The sequence below is a fragment of the Calidris pugnax genome, unplaced genomic scaffold, assembly GCF_001431845.1.
Source record: "Calidris pugnax isolate Ruff unplaced genomic scaffold, ASM143184v1 scaffold262, whole genome shotgun sequence".
Taxonomy (NCBI): Eukaryota; Metazoa; Chordata; class Aves; order Charadriiformes; family Scolopacidae; genus Calidris; species Calidris pugnax.
The window spans coordinates 2,461,481-2,474,841 of NW_015091043.1; positions in this window are offsets into that span (position 1 = coordinate 2,461,481).

A 13,361-nucleotide genomic window follows, 5' to 3' on the forward strand; every position below is an offset into this window, starting at 1 on the left:
GTTTGCCTTTACATTCTATGTTAGCTTAAGTTTAAAATGGGATGATGAGCAATTATTTATACATAATGTTTACACTTGAAAAATACGGAATCACTATAGGACCTTGTAGATTAAGCCATAGTTTAATTGGATCAAAACACATTTCTTATGGGTTTTGTCTTAAACCCCTTCGAGACATCTAGAATAAAGAAAACCAGCATGCTTTGTGTTGTATGGCAGAATATTTTTAAAAGAGGATACTCTTTGAATGTGAAATTTAATGTTTGATAAAAAAAAGCAGTTTTCCAGTCTAACTCAATCATTTTGCAATGCAACAGGTTTTGGAACACAAGGCACATTTCTGCATGTTGGTGTCCTTCCCAGAAACACCAACTCTTCAATTTTTTTGAATTGTGAGAAAATGATCTAAAAGTAAGTAAAGATAATATCTTTTGTTGCCCCATTTTCCAGATTATTGAGATTTATAGAAATATTACATTATATAGTACAGATGAGGTAATCACTAGTTATTTTTTGACATAATTTTCTAAAAATGTCTAAATTTTGAGTGCTTGTGGTTCTGGAAATATCTAATCAGAGTCTTCCTTCTCTTCTTGTCTGTCTAAGTCCTAACCATAGCTGGGTCTATTTGCCAAAGCTGGAAACTCGGTGCTTACATAGGTTAGCATCTATATCTGAAAGTTCTGAATGACAGTAGTCTGATCTCCAGCTTAAATTTCAGACTAGAAAGGCTTATTATGGTCACATTAAAAATTACCTGTTGGTGAATTTTTCCCCTTCTAGTATCCTTTCTCTTCCCTCTCTGCTGACAAATAATAAATAATATTTCTTAAACTATTTCTAATTAGGTAATTAGAGCTTCAAAAAACTTTAGGTTAAATTAATGTAAGTATTTTGGGGAAGCCAAACACAGTCATATAATGCTGCTACATATCAATTTCTCCTAATTCCGTCTAATATAGTGTATCTTCTCTCACACAGAAAAAACCTGTCAAGTCAGTTCCGCAATCCTTGAATTTATTAATCTTCAGACACTGTTGTTGATCTTTCTATTGCATTCAGTCAGGATGGATTCAATATATATTTTTAGTGAAAGCAAACCTTACTAAGTACCATTATTCTTGGAAAATGCATGCTATGTTATATCTTACATTGTATTACAAAATAACTGTAACTGAATTTCAATTGACAAAATGAAGGAGGAAATGACAGTATATTATGAAGTAACTGAAATGCAATCCAACTGACAAAAATGAAAAAGAAAATTACACTGGTTTCCTCAAAAATCTTGTCAGCTTTTTATTTTCATTTACTTAGAATTTCAATAATTTGTTCCTAACTGTTTGAATAGATGCTTTGAGCCCCTCTTAGTACTACAAACTCAGGTTTCATCTCAACCAGAATGTGAAAATAAGAATGTTTTTGCCCATTTACCAGTATAATGAGTTGACATTGACTAATGGCATTTCCTTATTGAATCATTGCTATACAAACACATTTACAGATGGGAGCCGACTCTTCTGCCCAATGAAAGTTTTAAATAGAAAAATGTTAGAAAGCCCTGTCCTAAAATAAAAGGAAAATTTAGACCTTAGGCAAGCTTTATGCAGTTAAGACAAGTTAAAATTTCACATATTGGGTCAGAAGTGTTCGCTTTGATGTTCTTGATTTTTGTTTTTTCAATGTAAATTTTAAATATATAATTTTAACTAGAAATTCATTTTATCTACCCAGGTCAAATTGGGAAAATTTAATAATTTCAAAACTTAGAACCACTTTAAAAGGTTGTTAAAATGAGGTAGCAAGCATCAGTTTCAATAGACTGACATTTAGTAGAAAAATTCAAATTTTATTTGATAATGGAATCACTGAAATTGTTGTATTAAAAATAGTAATTTTCTTTAAAGGTAATTCAAGCACTGAGCACCTATTTTTTTTTACAAGTTCTACAAAGGTAAATTCTCAATTTTTAAAAGCTATTGTGTCGATGTTAGTGCCCATTTTTAACTAATACAATTAGTTATCTCGCTGTGAGCCTTATGGGTCATGTTTCACCTTTAGGTGCAAGAAGGGTTCTGGTGTGCAGTGGTCTGATCAGAAATCCTCTCTCTTTTGAATACACAGAGAAGATAATTGCCCAGATGCCGTCCTGCAGCTAAACAAAAAAAATATGCAGTTTTTGTTAGTTTTCTTTCTCTGGGTCCCCAGCAGGTTCTTCTTGCTGTTCATTTCAGCAGATGTCCTGGACATTTCTAACCTGCATTCTCACTATCTGCCCTATCGCACTATCATGCACAGCTGCATGAAAAATGACTGACTTCTGGTCTTCTTAAGACTTGTCATATAACAAATTAGGAGTCACTCCAGGAGTCACTCTGGAGTCACCCCTTTCCACCATGGCACATCTTTATTGTTTTGCTTACACCTTTGAACCTGTGTTCAGAAGGACTGCGCATTTGAAACTGAAATTGAAATGCCTTTAGAAGGAGTGTTAAGCAAGGCTTCTTTTTGAAAAAAAGAGCTCCACAGCTGGGCAATAAAGACTAATAAGTGCATGCAACAAAGGCAAACCTGAATGTAAACAACTAAATCAGTCAGAAAATCATTGATGCTAAGAACACATATTCAAATTTTAGTCTGAATACTATTATTTAAATTGAGGTAACAATTTCTTTGTTTGTAGTAAGTTTTATGTGTTGAAATACTGCTATCTTGCAGAACATATGTTTTCCTTAAAACATTCTCAGAGAAGTTTTCAAAGGAGACTGTTCTTGCTATTTAATTCTTAATTCTGTTCCTTTATGTTCCTTTCTAGATTACTGATTTAAAAAAAAAAAAAAGAAGAGTAATACATAGTCCAATAATTTAATGAGTTCTATGATAAGCATGCTCATTTAAAATGCATTTGAGTAGTTTCTCTACACAGAATTTAAGTTAAACTGGTTAGTAACCTTAGCGGAATTGCTACATTTATACAAAGTAGCAAAATTAGCAAATATTAACATACAATATGTGCACTTGATTAAAGTAATTTTTCCTGTAAAATATGTTATAAATAAGCCTAGAACTTCTAATTTATTCCAAGAATCTCCATCACCAACTTCTCTTATGTCAGAATTTTCCCAGGAAAGAAACAGCCCATACAGGGAGAAGGACTTGTGGAAAACAGTACAAGGCATAAGTTGTCTCACCACATTCCATGAGATTCAATGATACAATTCATAACAGAGGTTAATGTGAAATCAAACTGAAAAGAACTGTGTTAATATTTAGTTATTTTTATTTTATAAAAGGTTGAATTAGAACAACAGGAAGAAGTTGAACTAAACCTTAAAATTATACATAGTGTACAACTTGTGGGTATTTCACGCAGGCCTGTTGAAAATACCAAACTTTAAAAAGGCATCTCAAGTACATTGCCATAATTGATTAAAAGTTTAGTGGCCATTATTTTCTCTTTAACTGTTCTCAGAAGAAATATCTCCTGGAGAAGGTTTACTGTCCCCGAGTGTACTTTCCACAGCTACATCTGTGTGTGTTGTAAAGAAAGTGCCAAGAGCTTAGTCTTAATACTTAGTCTGTATGGGTCTTAGTACTTAATTTGGCTAATAAATCTGGGCCAGAAACATTCGTGCCCCGTCTTGGCCTAGCAGCATGAAGCAATACAGATGATGTTATGGATCAAGCTTTCTATTTTCCTACCTTCTCAAGACAGGCTGATAAAGGAATTTTTATTATTTTTTTTTTTTCCAGCACCACTTCCTCAAGGTAAAAGGAGAGGAATTAAATACTAACAAAAGTGGAAATAGTCAAAGTTTGTCTAGTAAATTTTGAGTCTTATTTGCCTTTAACATGTGAATTCCACTTCATGCACTTACTAAGATTCTGGAATTCTTTTAAAAGTCACTTTATGCACAAAAAGCCCCATTATTTACCGTGTGCATGTTGTTATACATATGCTAATCCAAAACAAAACTAAAAGGTCGTTAAATTAATGCAATAAATGGGATTCACACAACCTTATTTTTAAGATTGGAAGTTCATTATTTAGTGCTAGTTAGTCTAAAACAATTACACTATATAAACTGTATAGTAAATAAACACAGTGAATATCTACAGATGATAGGACATAGCAATAACAAAAAATAGTTACTTGCTACTTGCTTTGTAGTTTTTAAAGAGGGGATTAGAGGGCATTATTCTTCCTTTCACTCTCATTTAAAAACTTAATGCATTCTGTTATTACAATTATGCAGGCAAGTTAATCCATTGCCATCTGGTGTCCCTTTTTTAAGGCTTGTCCAAATCCTAGTTTATGTGCAAGACTGAAAGGTGTTTAAATGGATAATATACTTCCTTTATGAGAAATACCATCTTCTTTACACTCCATTAAGTTCAGATGTTGACTTCATATGCAATGTACCAATTATTTCTTACCAGAAAGAGCAGCATAGCTTTTCCACAGAGGAAGACACATTATTGCAAATGTGTTATTATCTCAGCATATTCTGTAAAGACATAGGTCACCACAGTTCTGACAGATGACTGGTTATTTTTAATATATAGCGTATGATCTGTAACAAGAAGACAAATGTGACCTTTGTCTTCCCATTGGAAATTATGTGAGATTTGAACAAGCTATTCTATGAAGCCTTGTTCTGCACTGTAACTGACAAAAACGTAACGGAAAATAATTCTAAAATCAATGGGTGAATATTTCAATGGGTGGATCACACTAGCACACTGGCAAGTAGATTTTGTTCAGCTCATACATTGTCTTGCAGACAGGGAAAATTTGCACTGAGGTCAGTGGGAGTTTGGGCTGAGTTGTGATTACAGGAAATAGCTTTCTGAGTGCATAATTATCACTGAAATCAATATCATAATGAATAAAGCAGATTAATATCACAAGTAAATAACATTAGAATTTATAACAGTAAATTTGGAATAGAACCTAGAGGTACATCATTTTCCCTTAAATGTATGTGTCAGAAAAGGGGAAATAACCTAAAGAAATTCATGTTGCTGAATATCCCACTGTCACAGCAACTAGTAATAATATTTTTTTTTGGCTAAAGTAATTTTTCATTTGAAAGTGATAATTCAATATATTCACTACATCCATTGCTTTGTTTGAAGATGAATGGTTCCTCTATTTTAGTGACCAGATTTATAGAAAAATTGAATTTTTTAAAAGCATCCAGCTGTTAAACTTTTAGCTAAATGTTAAGAAGTTCAATACAACCCTTGTGACTTTAAAGGTTAAGTTTAAATTATCATATAATTTACCAAAACAAAGTTTAGATTGGAAAATGGTCAGAAAATGTATGCAGATGTGTGCAAATGTCACCTCCAGTAGTGTTAAACTTTTTGTAAAGTTCTTTTAGACAATCCATCATAGAAGCTGATAAGAATTTGTGGTGGTTTCAGTTGGGATGGAGTTAACTTTCTTACCAGCAGCAGGTGTGGGGCTGTGCTTTGGATGAGGGATGAGTGCACTGCTGATGGTTCACTGATGTTATTGATTGTCACTATGCACTCAAGGACTTTTCTGCCCCTGAGTCTCCTGAGATTTTAGGATGGTGTTTATGTGAATATAATTTGTTTAAAGCTATTAGCTTTAGCTATGAAATCTCAGTGCTTTTGTTTCCAGAAGTGTGTGACTTCAAAAAAGTATTAAATAGTTATGGTGGTATAAATCTATATTTTCTTGAAAGATCTGATGAGTTTCAATGTGACATTCAGTGCTTACATTTGGATTTGTGCTAGACAGTTTTGGTTGCATTTTCATTATATTCTCTGATAGAGCAATTGGAGCTCATTCGATCAAATTTCTGTCATGGATATTTCTATTTATGAATTCCATATGTCATCTACTATATGTATTTGTAAGCAGTTCTCCAAAAGTTTTCTGGTTTGCTGTTTCTGAAAACCAAATATAAACTATTATATTTTTTAATTTTTACTGAATCAACTTAGTTTTTACAGTTGTGTATGTCAGACATATCTTAGATAACTTATCTGAGAGATTTAAAATTAATTAAAAAATCAGCATTAAAATGTTTTAAAACACTGCTTGCACTGTTTGTATATTAACATGAAAAAAAATTACAAATTAAATATATCGTCAACCTCAGGTCAGCTATGAAGATTTTATGTCTGATTTTCCTTGACTAATATTCTTACAAAAGCCATAAACAGTATGTGTGTCTATTCAGTACATTGTAAATTCTTTGTTTATTTTTTTGCACAGGTACTGGGTTTTGGCAAAGAAGGATGTATAGTAAAAAGGAGCTCTGAAAACAAAATTTAAAGAGTGCAGCAAAGGGAACCAAAGAGTCAATGAATTAGTTTTAATGTTGTGGAAGTGTGTGTTAATCAGCAAAGTCTCCGAAGTGTTAATTGATTAGAATACTTATTTGATAAAGCTGACAAACCAAGACTACTTGAATTATTTCAGTGAATTTATGTTATACAAAATACTGGGAAAATGAATGGGAAAATAAAGTAAATATTCCATTTAGCGGGGTCAGAGGGGCTGTTGCCTTGCTTAATGTATCCTCTACAGTGAATTCTATTCAACTTTATTTCAACTATATAAATATAATAAAAATTAGAAAAAAGAAAAAAATTTGGATTTTTGTGAAAAAAAATAAGAAAAAAAAAATTCAAAGCTCCTCTTCAAGAAAAGAAGCAGACATGGAGTCATGATGTAAGAGGAAGAATTATTTCCTTCTTGCTTTCATAGGTGTTTCTGCCCAGAGTAGGTGACCTCCACCACCAGAATGAAGGATGTTGATCGATTTTCAAGAGAGCGACAGGAAGATGGTATAGGTGCAGTTCATTTTAATTTGTAATTCTTGGGGATTCTCTGAGCTGAAATAGCTCTTATAAATCCAAAAAACTGGTGCCATTATTGTAACTATTTTTTCTGATGGAAGAATTATTTTTTTCTGCAGGGAGAAAAATCCATCCATTTAGCAGATTTTAGGGTTTTTTTTTATGTGAAGATCTTTAATGCACATAAATAATCAGTTTCTCTTATGGAAATACTTTATTATTTTTTTTCTCCAAGTAGTCTGTTAATGCACTTCTTTAGTTAGAAAGGAACCATCAGTGTCTTAATTCATGATGGAAAGTCAGCTCATAGATCAATAAATTTAATCCATTTTTTTTTAAATGAAATGTTTCAGTGGAAGATAGATTTTGGGAGGAATATGAAAGGCTAAGGAGTGTTTTTCTATGATTCAAAGCTTTCCATGGCTAAGGTGAATCAACAGCAAATTCTTACTTCCATTTCACTCCTTTTCATATTTCTTTTGTAACTAGGAAAACTTTCAGCTGAACTACTGTTAAGGGTCTGGCTTGAAGCTTGAGGAAATACAGCATTTCCAAAGCAGGACTTAATTGTTGATTAGAGGTCAGAAGTACAGTACTCAAAGTTTTGCTGTAATCATCATTGTTGAGCTGAGTTGAAGCAAGTACATTTCTCTCTTTAGGTCTTTTAATGCCACTGCTAATTCAAGGTTCAGTGAATCACACTTGTACCATATTCAAAAACAAAAAGCAAAACATAAAGAAAAATCTCTTCTGTGTAAGTGTGTTGTTAAATAACCCTTAAACATGAAAGGATTTTTTATCTTAAAACTGCACTAATACTTAAATGTTAAGTCAGTGACTGCTCAATGAAGCTCTTTTATGTATGTCTCATATATATTATTTTTTTCTCTGTGTTTACGTAAAATCAGTGGCACTTGCTGATAGCTAGTTACAGTAAATCTAAGTTTTAAAGTCTCTTTTTTTTTTTTTTTTTAATTTATTAAAGAATAGGCTATTGCTCAGAAATTTTCAGGAGTTTAGAAAATGGATGGACTTTCCTAAATTTATTTCTGAGAATCTGGAATAATGTGGCGAGCATTTGACTATGTGGTGGTAACCTTGATTCTGCTTCTGGCTTGGTTTCTAGTGCAATATATTATCTTGAGAAAATAATTTTCATTAATGATACAACTCCTTCTATAAAATACTTTGGCATGCAGTGGTGCAGTATGCTGTATCAAAATTTGATATCTGTACTATACAGCTTTTTCAAACTTTTCGATTTCTTTTGTGTGTCCAATTTCACAAAAAGCTAGCATGTTTTTCACCTTGTTGCTGTGGATACATTTAGAGCAGCACTCTTGCAAAACAGGACTATTGCAAGGTAAACATGGTTGCTTTTTTGGGTTTATTCTTAACTTAAAGATAGAAGGAAAGGGACAGTTATATACTTTCACTTTTCAGTAAGTTATTTGATATTGTGACACGTTAAATTCTGTTTCAAAATATTAACACAAGTTGGTTTACATTGAGGTAAAAATTAGTGACAAAAATTTTAAAAAAAGGAGAAAGAATTATAGGAATTTATAGGAATGTGCCAAATCAAGGGTCAGTGGAGTATAAGGTAAGTACTTATTTAAAGTTTTATTAATTAATATATTTGCCAAGGTCCAGAAGAGGGGATTAAAATCTCAATAATGGCATTTTCCAATTCTGCTGTAGTGTTTTGCTTTAGGTAGTCTCTTTGTCTATTTTTGGCTGAGATCAAATATGAAAATTATCCCTAAATGAATGCATTATTTCTGTGTTTGTTTTTTGGGAAAATTCACACAACAGTAGATGATTAATATAACTCTCACTGACCCGAGTAACTTGTCTATTTTTTTCACTTTTGTTACATCATGTTCAAAGCAGACCAGAAATAACATGCGGTGTAAATAACATCTATAAATATTCTGTATCACTGAAAGAAAAAAGATAGATGAATAATAAACAAAATAAACCCAGACCAATCATAAATTTATCTTGGTGTAAACATAATATTTAGATACATTATTCTAAAACAAGCAAAAAAGCCTGACAAAATTAGTATTTGGGGATAAAATAATACCTTAGTTCTGACTCTGAATCTCATTCATATTAAAAGAGTGTTATCATATTCCTAGGAAAGTGAAAAAAAGAGTTAAGTTACAGCATAAATTGCCAACCTTGTATTTGGAAAGCAAATTCTGGACCACAGTGGATGGAAAAACTCATGCTTAGAAACCTCTATTAGCAAAATCATTTATTCTATTAGCAAGATGACTATACATCAGAGCTTTGAAAACGGTTTAAGAGCTGACCTAGGTAATTAGTTCAGTTGGTAGATACTCAGCTGAATGCAACAGCAATGTGTTGTATATTGTCCCTGATAGCACAGAAGAATATCTTCCAAGCTTTTAGAGCAATGCTTTAGATAAACTTCCCTTTGGAGGGACAGGAGAAATGTCCTACTGAGTTTAACTTTTTTTTAATATTTATTAGTTACCACATCTTTTTGCTGAAAAGAAGCTGTGTATATGCTATTTGCATGAAACACATAAAGGCTGTAATGATATTACTATTTTTAACAAAATGCTTCACAAATATTAATAGTCTTACATAGAAATATGATCCCTGAGGAAATTAAAAAAATGCTACAACGTCCAATGATTTATATAAACACATAGGCCTCCTGGTCTCCTTTTTCACAACCTGTAACTTTGATTAATTCATAAAGACAGAAACCAGATATACTACGTTGTTCCTCAGTCCCCTGTTAAAAACATAGAGTCTTGAAGTTCAATAAAGAAGTTCAATAAAACTAAATTTTATGCTCTTCTTACATATGGATCATCCCATATTATGAAACTAAATATTAATTCTTTGCCTTTTAAAGCACGGTTTGCAACAGACATTCTCAGTTGATTCTTGTATGTGCATCTTGTTCAATTTAGCAGTGATTAAAATATGAGAGCTGTCAGGCAGGGCTTCTGTGTGGTTTGAGATGCTGGTCTCTGCGTCCTTCCATGAAGACAATTTTTCCATACCATTAAGAATCATGTTCTTCGAACTCAGAATAGTCTATGATTCTATGTTTAATAATTGACATAATTGTGAAAAGGTATGATAAGAAATCATGTATAGTTTACAGTCATAAAAAAGAAGCATCTTCCTTGAACCCTGAGTGTGTATGTCCAAACATACACATGCACCAAGGATCATGTTCTACTATTGGGCATGCTCTGATGACAGCATTCAAGGGAAAAAGGGCTCAAATAAACCAGGCAAGTATATAACTATGGCTGAAGAGCAGCCAAGTTTGAGTTTACATATGAAAGATGATTTAAAGCTTGTCTTCTAAAAAAAATTAATGAACAACAGAAAACGTTATTAGGAAGCTGCTTCCATGCAGTGTTCTGTAGTTTCCTGTCCACCAGCAATTACAAGCAGAAAAAAATACATTATTTTTCATAGAATCATAGCATGGTTAGAGACCTTAAAGATCATCTAGTTCCAAGCCCCTGCCATGGGCAGGGACACCTCCCACTAGAGCAGGTTGCTCAAATCCCCACCCAGCCTGGCCTTGAACACTTCCAGGGATGGGTCACCCATAACTTCCCTGGGCAACCTGTTCCAGTGCTTCACCACCCTCACAGTAAATAATTTCTTCCTAATATCTAATCTAAATCTCTCCTCTTCCAATTTAAAACTGTTACCCCTTGTCCTGTCACTATACCTCCTGACAAGGGGTCCCTCTCCAGCTCTCCTGTAGGCTCCATTCAACTATTGGTAGGCTGAATATATTAATCTATTTTGATGGCACTTTGAGAAGAATAGATACTGCATGAGACTAATTTTTTTCTTCTCCCTTTTCAGTCAGCTAAATCACATTTTTGGTCAAAGCAGCAATTCCTTTATTATCATTTAACCAATAATAGATACCATTCATGCTCTCTTTTCACAAATAAACATCTTTTCTTTAAACGTGATGGGTCAAGTAGCTTGAAACAAGAGTCCTCTGAGGTGAGGTGACAGTATCTGACCTAGCCCTTACTCAGGTCATGGGGCTCCCACTCATCTGGAGTGAGTTTCTTCCACCATTTTGTCATGACCTAAAAGGTTGCAGTGACATGGGTGTCTACAGATCATGACAGTGGGTTTGTAGAACGCTGTAGTATGCAAGAACACAGCGTCATTTATCCTCTAAATTATACTTTATTACAGATTACCACAAATACCAAAAAAATCACCACAAGGAAGTGTACTACCACAAAATCACCACTAACAAGTATACCTATGATTGAAAAAGTGAATATAAACACATATATATCAAGTTATTAGAAATTAATGTCAATAATCAATAATAAGAGCTACCAATCACTTGGCAACAATCACTACTGTAGCAACAACCAATAAGAGCAACAAACGTGTAGGTATATACTATTACAGGTTATCACAAATTTGTCATTAATGAAGGAAACTTATCAAAAATATAGAAGCAGATATACTTATGAGAGACTAATTGTATGGATATAGAATATAGGGATGAAGAGAATTAGACAGATTTCAGAATGAGCCAAACCATGCCAGAGGGGAAGACAAACCTATCCTAGAGGGGGATCCAGCCATGCACACAAGAGCAAAGGACAAACCAACCCAATCCCAACAGTGGACCCAAAGGGGGCCCCATATGATGACAGAGAGTGTTTTACTTCAAACCTGGTCCATGTCAGAGTCTGGAAGTCATGCAGGTGTCCCTGGAGAGAGCCCAAGATATTACAGCAAGCTTATAGGGGTTTCAACCTGTGTAGGAAAGGAGAAGGACACGCAGCATGGACATTCTCGGACAGAGAGGCTCTATTTGGGATAAAAATCAAGTCCTTTTAACATCCTAAAGACATAAGAGGGACACCATCACATTGTGCAGTCCACAGATACTATTAGTTTCTTTTCACCAGTAACAGCCAATAGGTAATGTTAGGCCAGTAGGTTTTCTGTTATTTTAGACAAATTTTATTTTCCCAGACTGTTTCCACATTCAAAAGTCACGTTTATAATTTTGGGGTCTTTTCAAACTGATCAATGATATCTCAGGATATGTCCAGTTTCTAGGTATCCAAGCTGAAAATCATAGAATCAAAGGGGCCAACTGTACTTTTCAAGGCTCTTTCTGGTTTCCAGGCTTGGTTACAGGCCAGCAGGCTTTCCCCTCTCTGCCGCAGGTAATTTTTCCCTTCTAACCAGGCTGCCTTTCTGGCTACTCACACCTCATTTGCCTTTTAAGGTTTTGTCATTATATAGGATAGAATTATTAGAAGTTAGTTTTCTTACTAACTCTTTCTTTCTCAAGTGGCAGCTCTTTTTGCTCATAGCACTTATATTCCACTTCTGAGCATCATGTCTCTGCTGGAGGGCTCACGAACTTTTGTTGTTTTTTGATCTATACAGGAAGATTTCATGAATAGAGCCCTTCAAAAATAAGTATTAAAAAAATAACGGAAAAAGTTCATTTAAGATACAAATCAAAAGCATACATTTCACTCTGATCTTACATTAAAAATCTCTCATAATCACATCATTGGTCTCTATTTTCAGCTTCCAGTTTTTGGCACAAACTCAGAATACTTTCTATAAATGGTAATCAAAACATGTAACAGGTTGGTGCCTGGACTAAAAGGCTCCACAGAACTTTGCTTTTCCTTGAGCAACTTTTGGTAGGAAAGTTTGGAATCAATTTTAATTTTGTAATTTTTCTTTCCTTACAATAGCAGAATTTATATAGGGTGGACAATTGCAAATCTAGCTTGTAGTCCTCAGGTTTCTTTTGTTCAAGAGACCATTTGACAATATTTTCAGGCAAGGCAATCATTACAGTTTAACTCAAAGTTCAATAGATGAAGCAGAACCATGATTTATATATGAGTTTTGTTTTCACAACAAAAGGCATTCTCCTACTGCACCAGCAACAACTGCTGGAATACATTAATCAGATTTTAATTAGCACTTTAATTATCATGGAAGAAAGGTAATTATTTACATTTATTTCAGATTGGCAAATTGCACTTTATTTAGCAAATGAGAATTGTCAAGCACTGCCAAAGTACCTTAAACTGAAGGGTGAGTTTCAAAAATGACTCTTATACCTGCCTGAGCCTTTGTAGGAGAGAGCTTTTGGAGCATTTATACAGGGATCATTAGACACACCTCATGCCAAACTTTCCTGAATCTTTGAATATGATACATTCAAAGGTCATCACGTATGAAATACTTTATAACGACACATTGTCATAATATATATGAAATGATGATTTATGCAGAAGATCTACCTTTAGGGGTGGCAAATAAAAACGAAACAAAGACAAATTTTACATCTGTTTAGATGGATATTAAAACAGTAACTACTAGAGAAAGAACAAATTGAGTGCACCCAGTGATGTGCAATTTAAGAACTATTATCTTCCCAATGAACTGGAGGTGGAAGGGTGGTGATGAGCCAGACAAACCTCTGCTCTGGGAAGTGT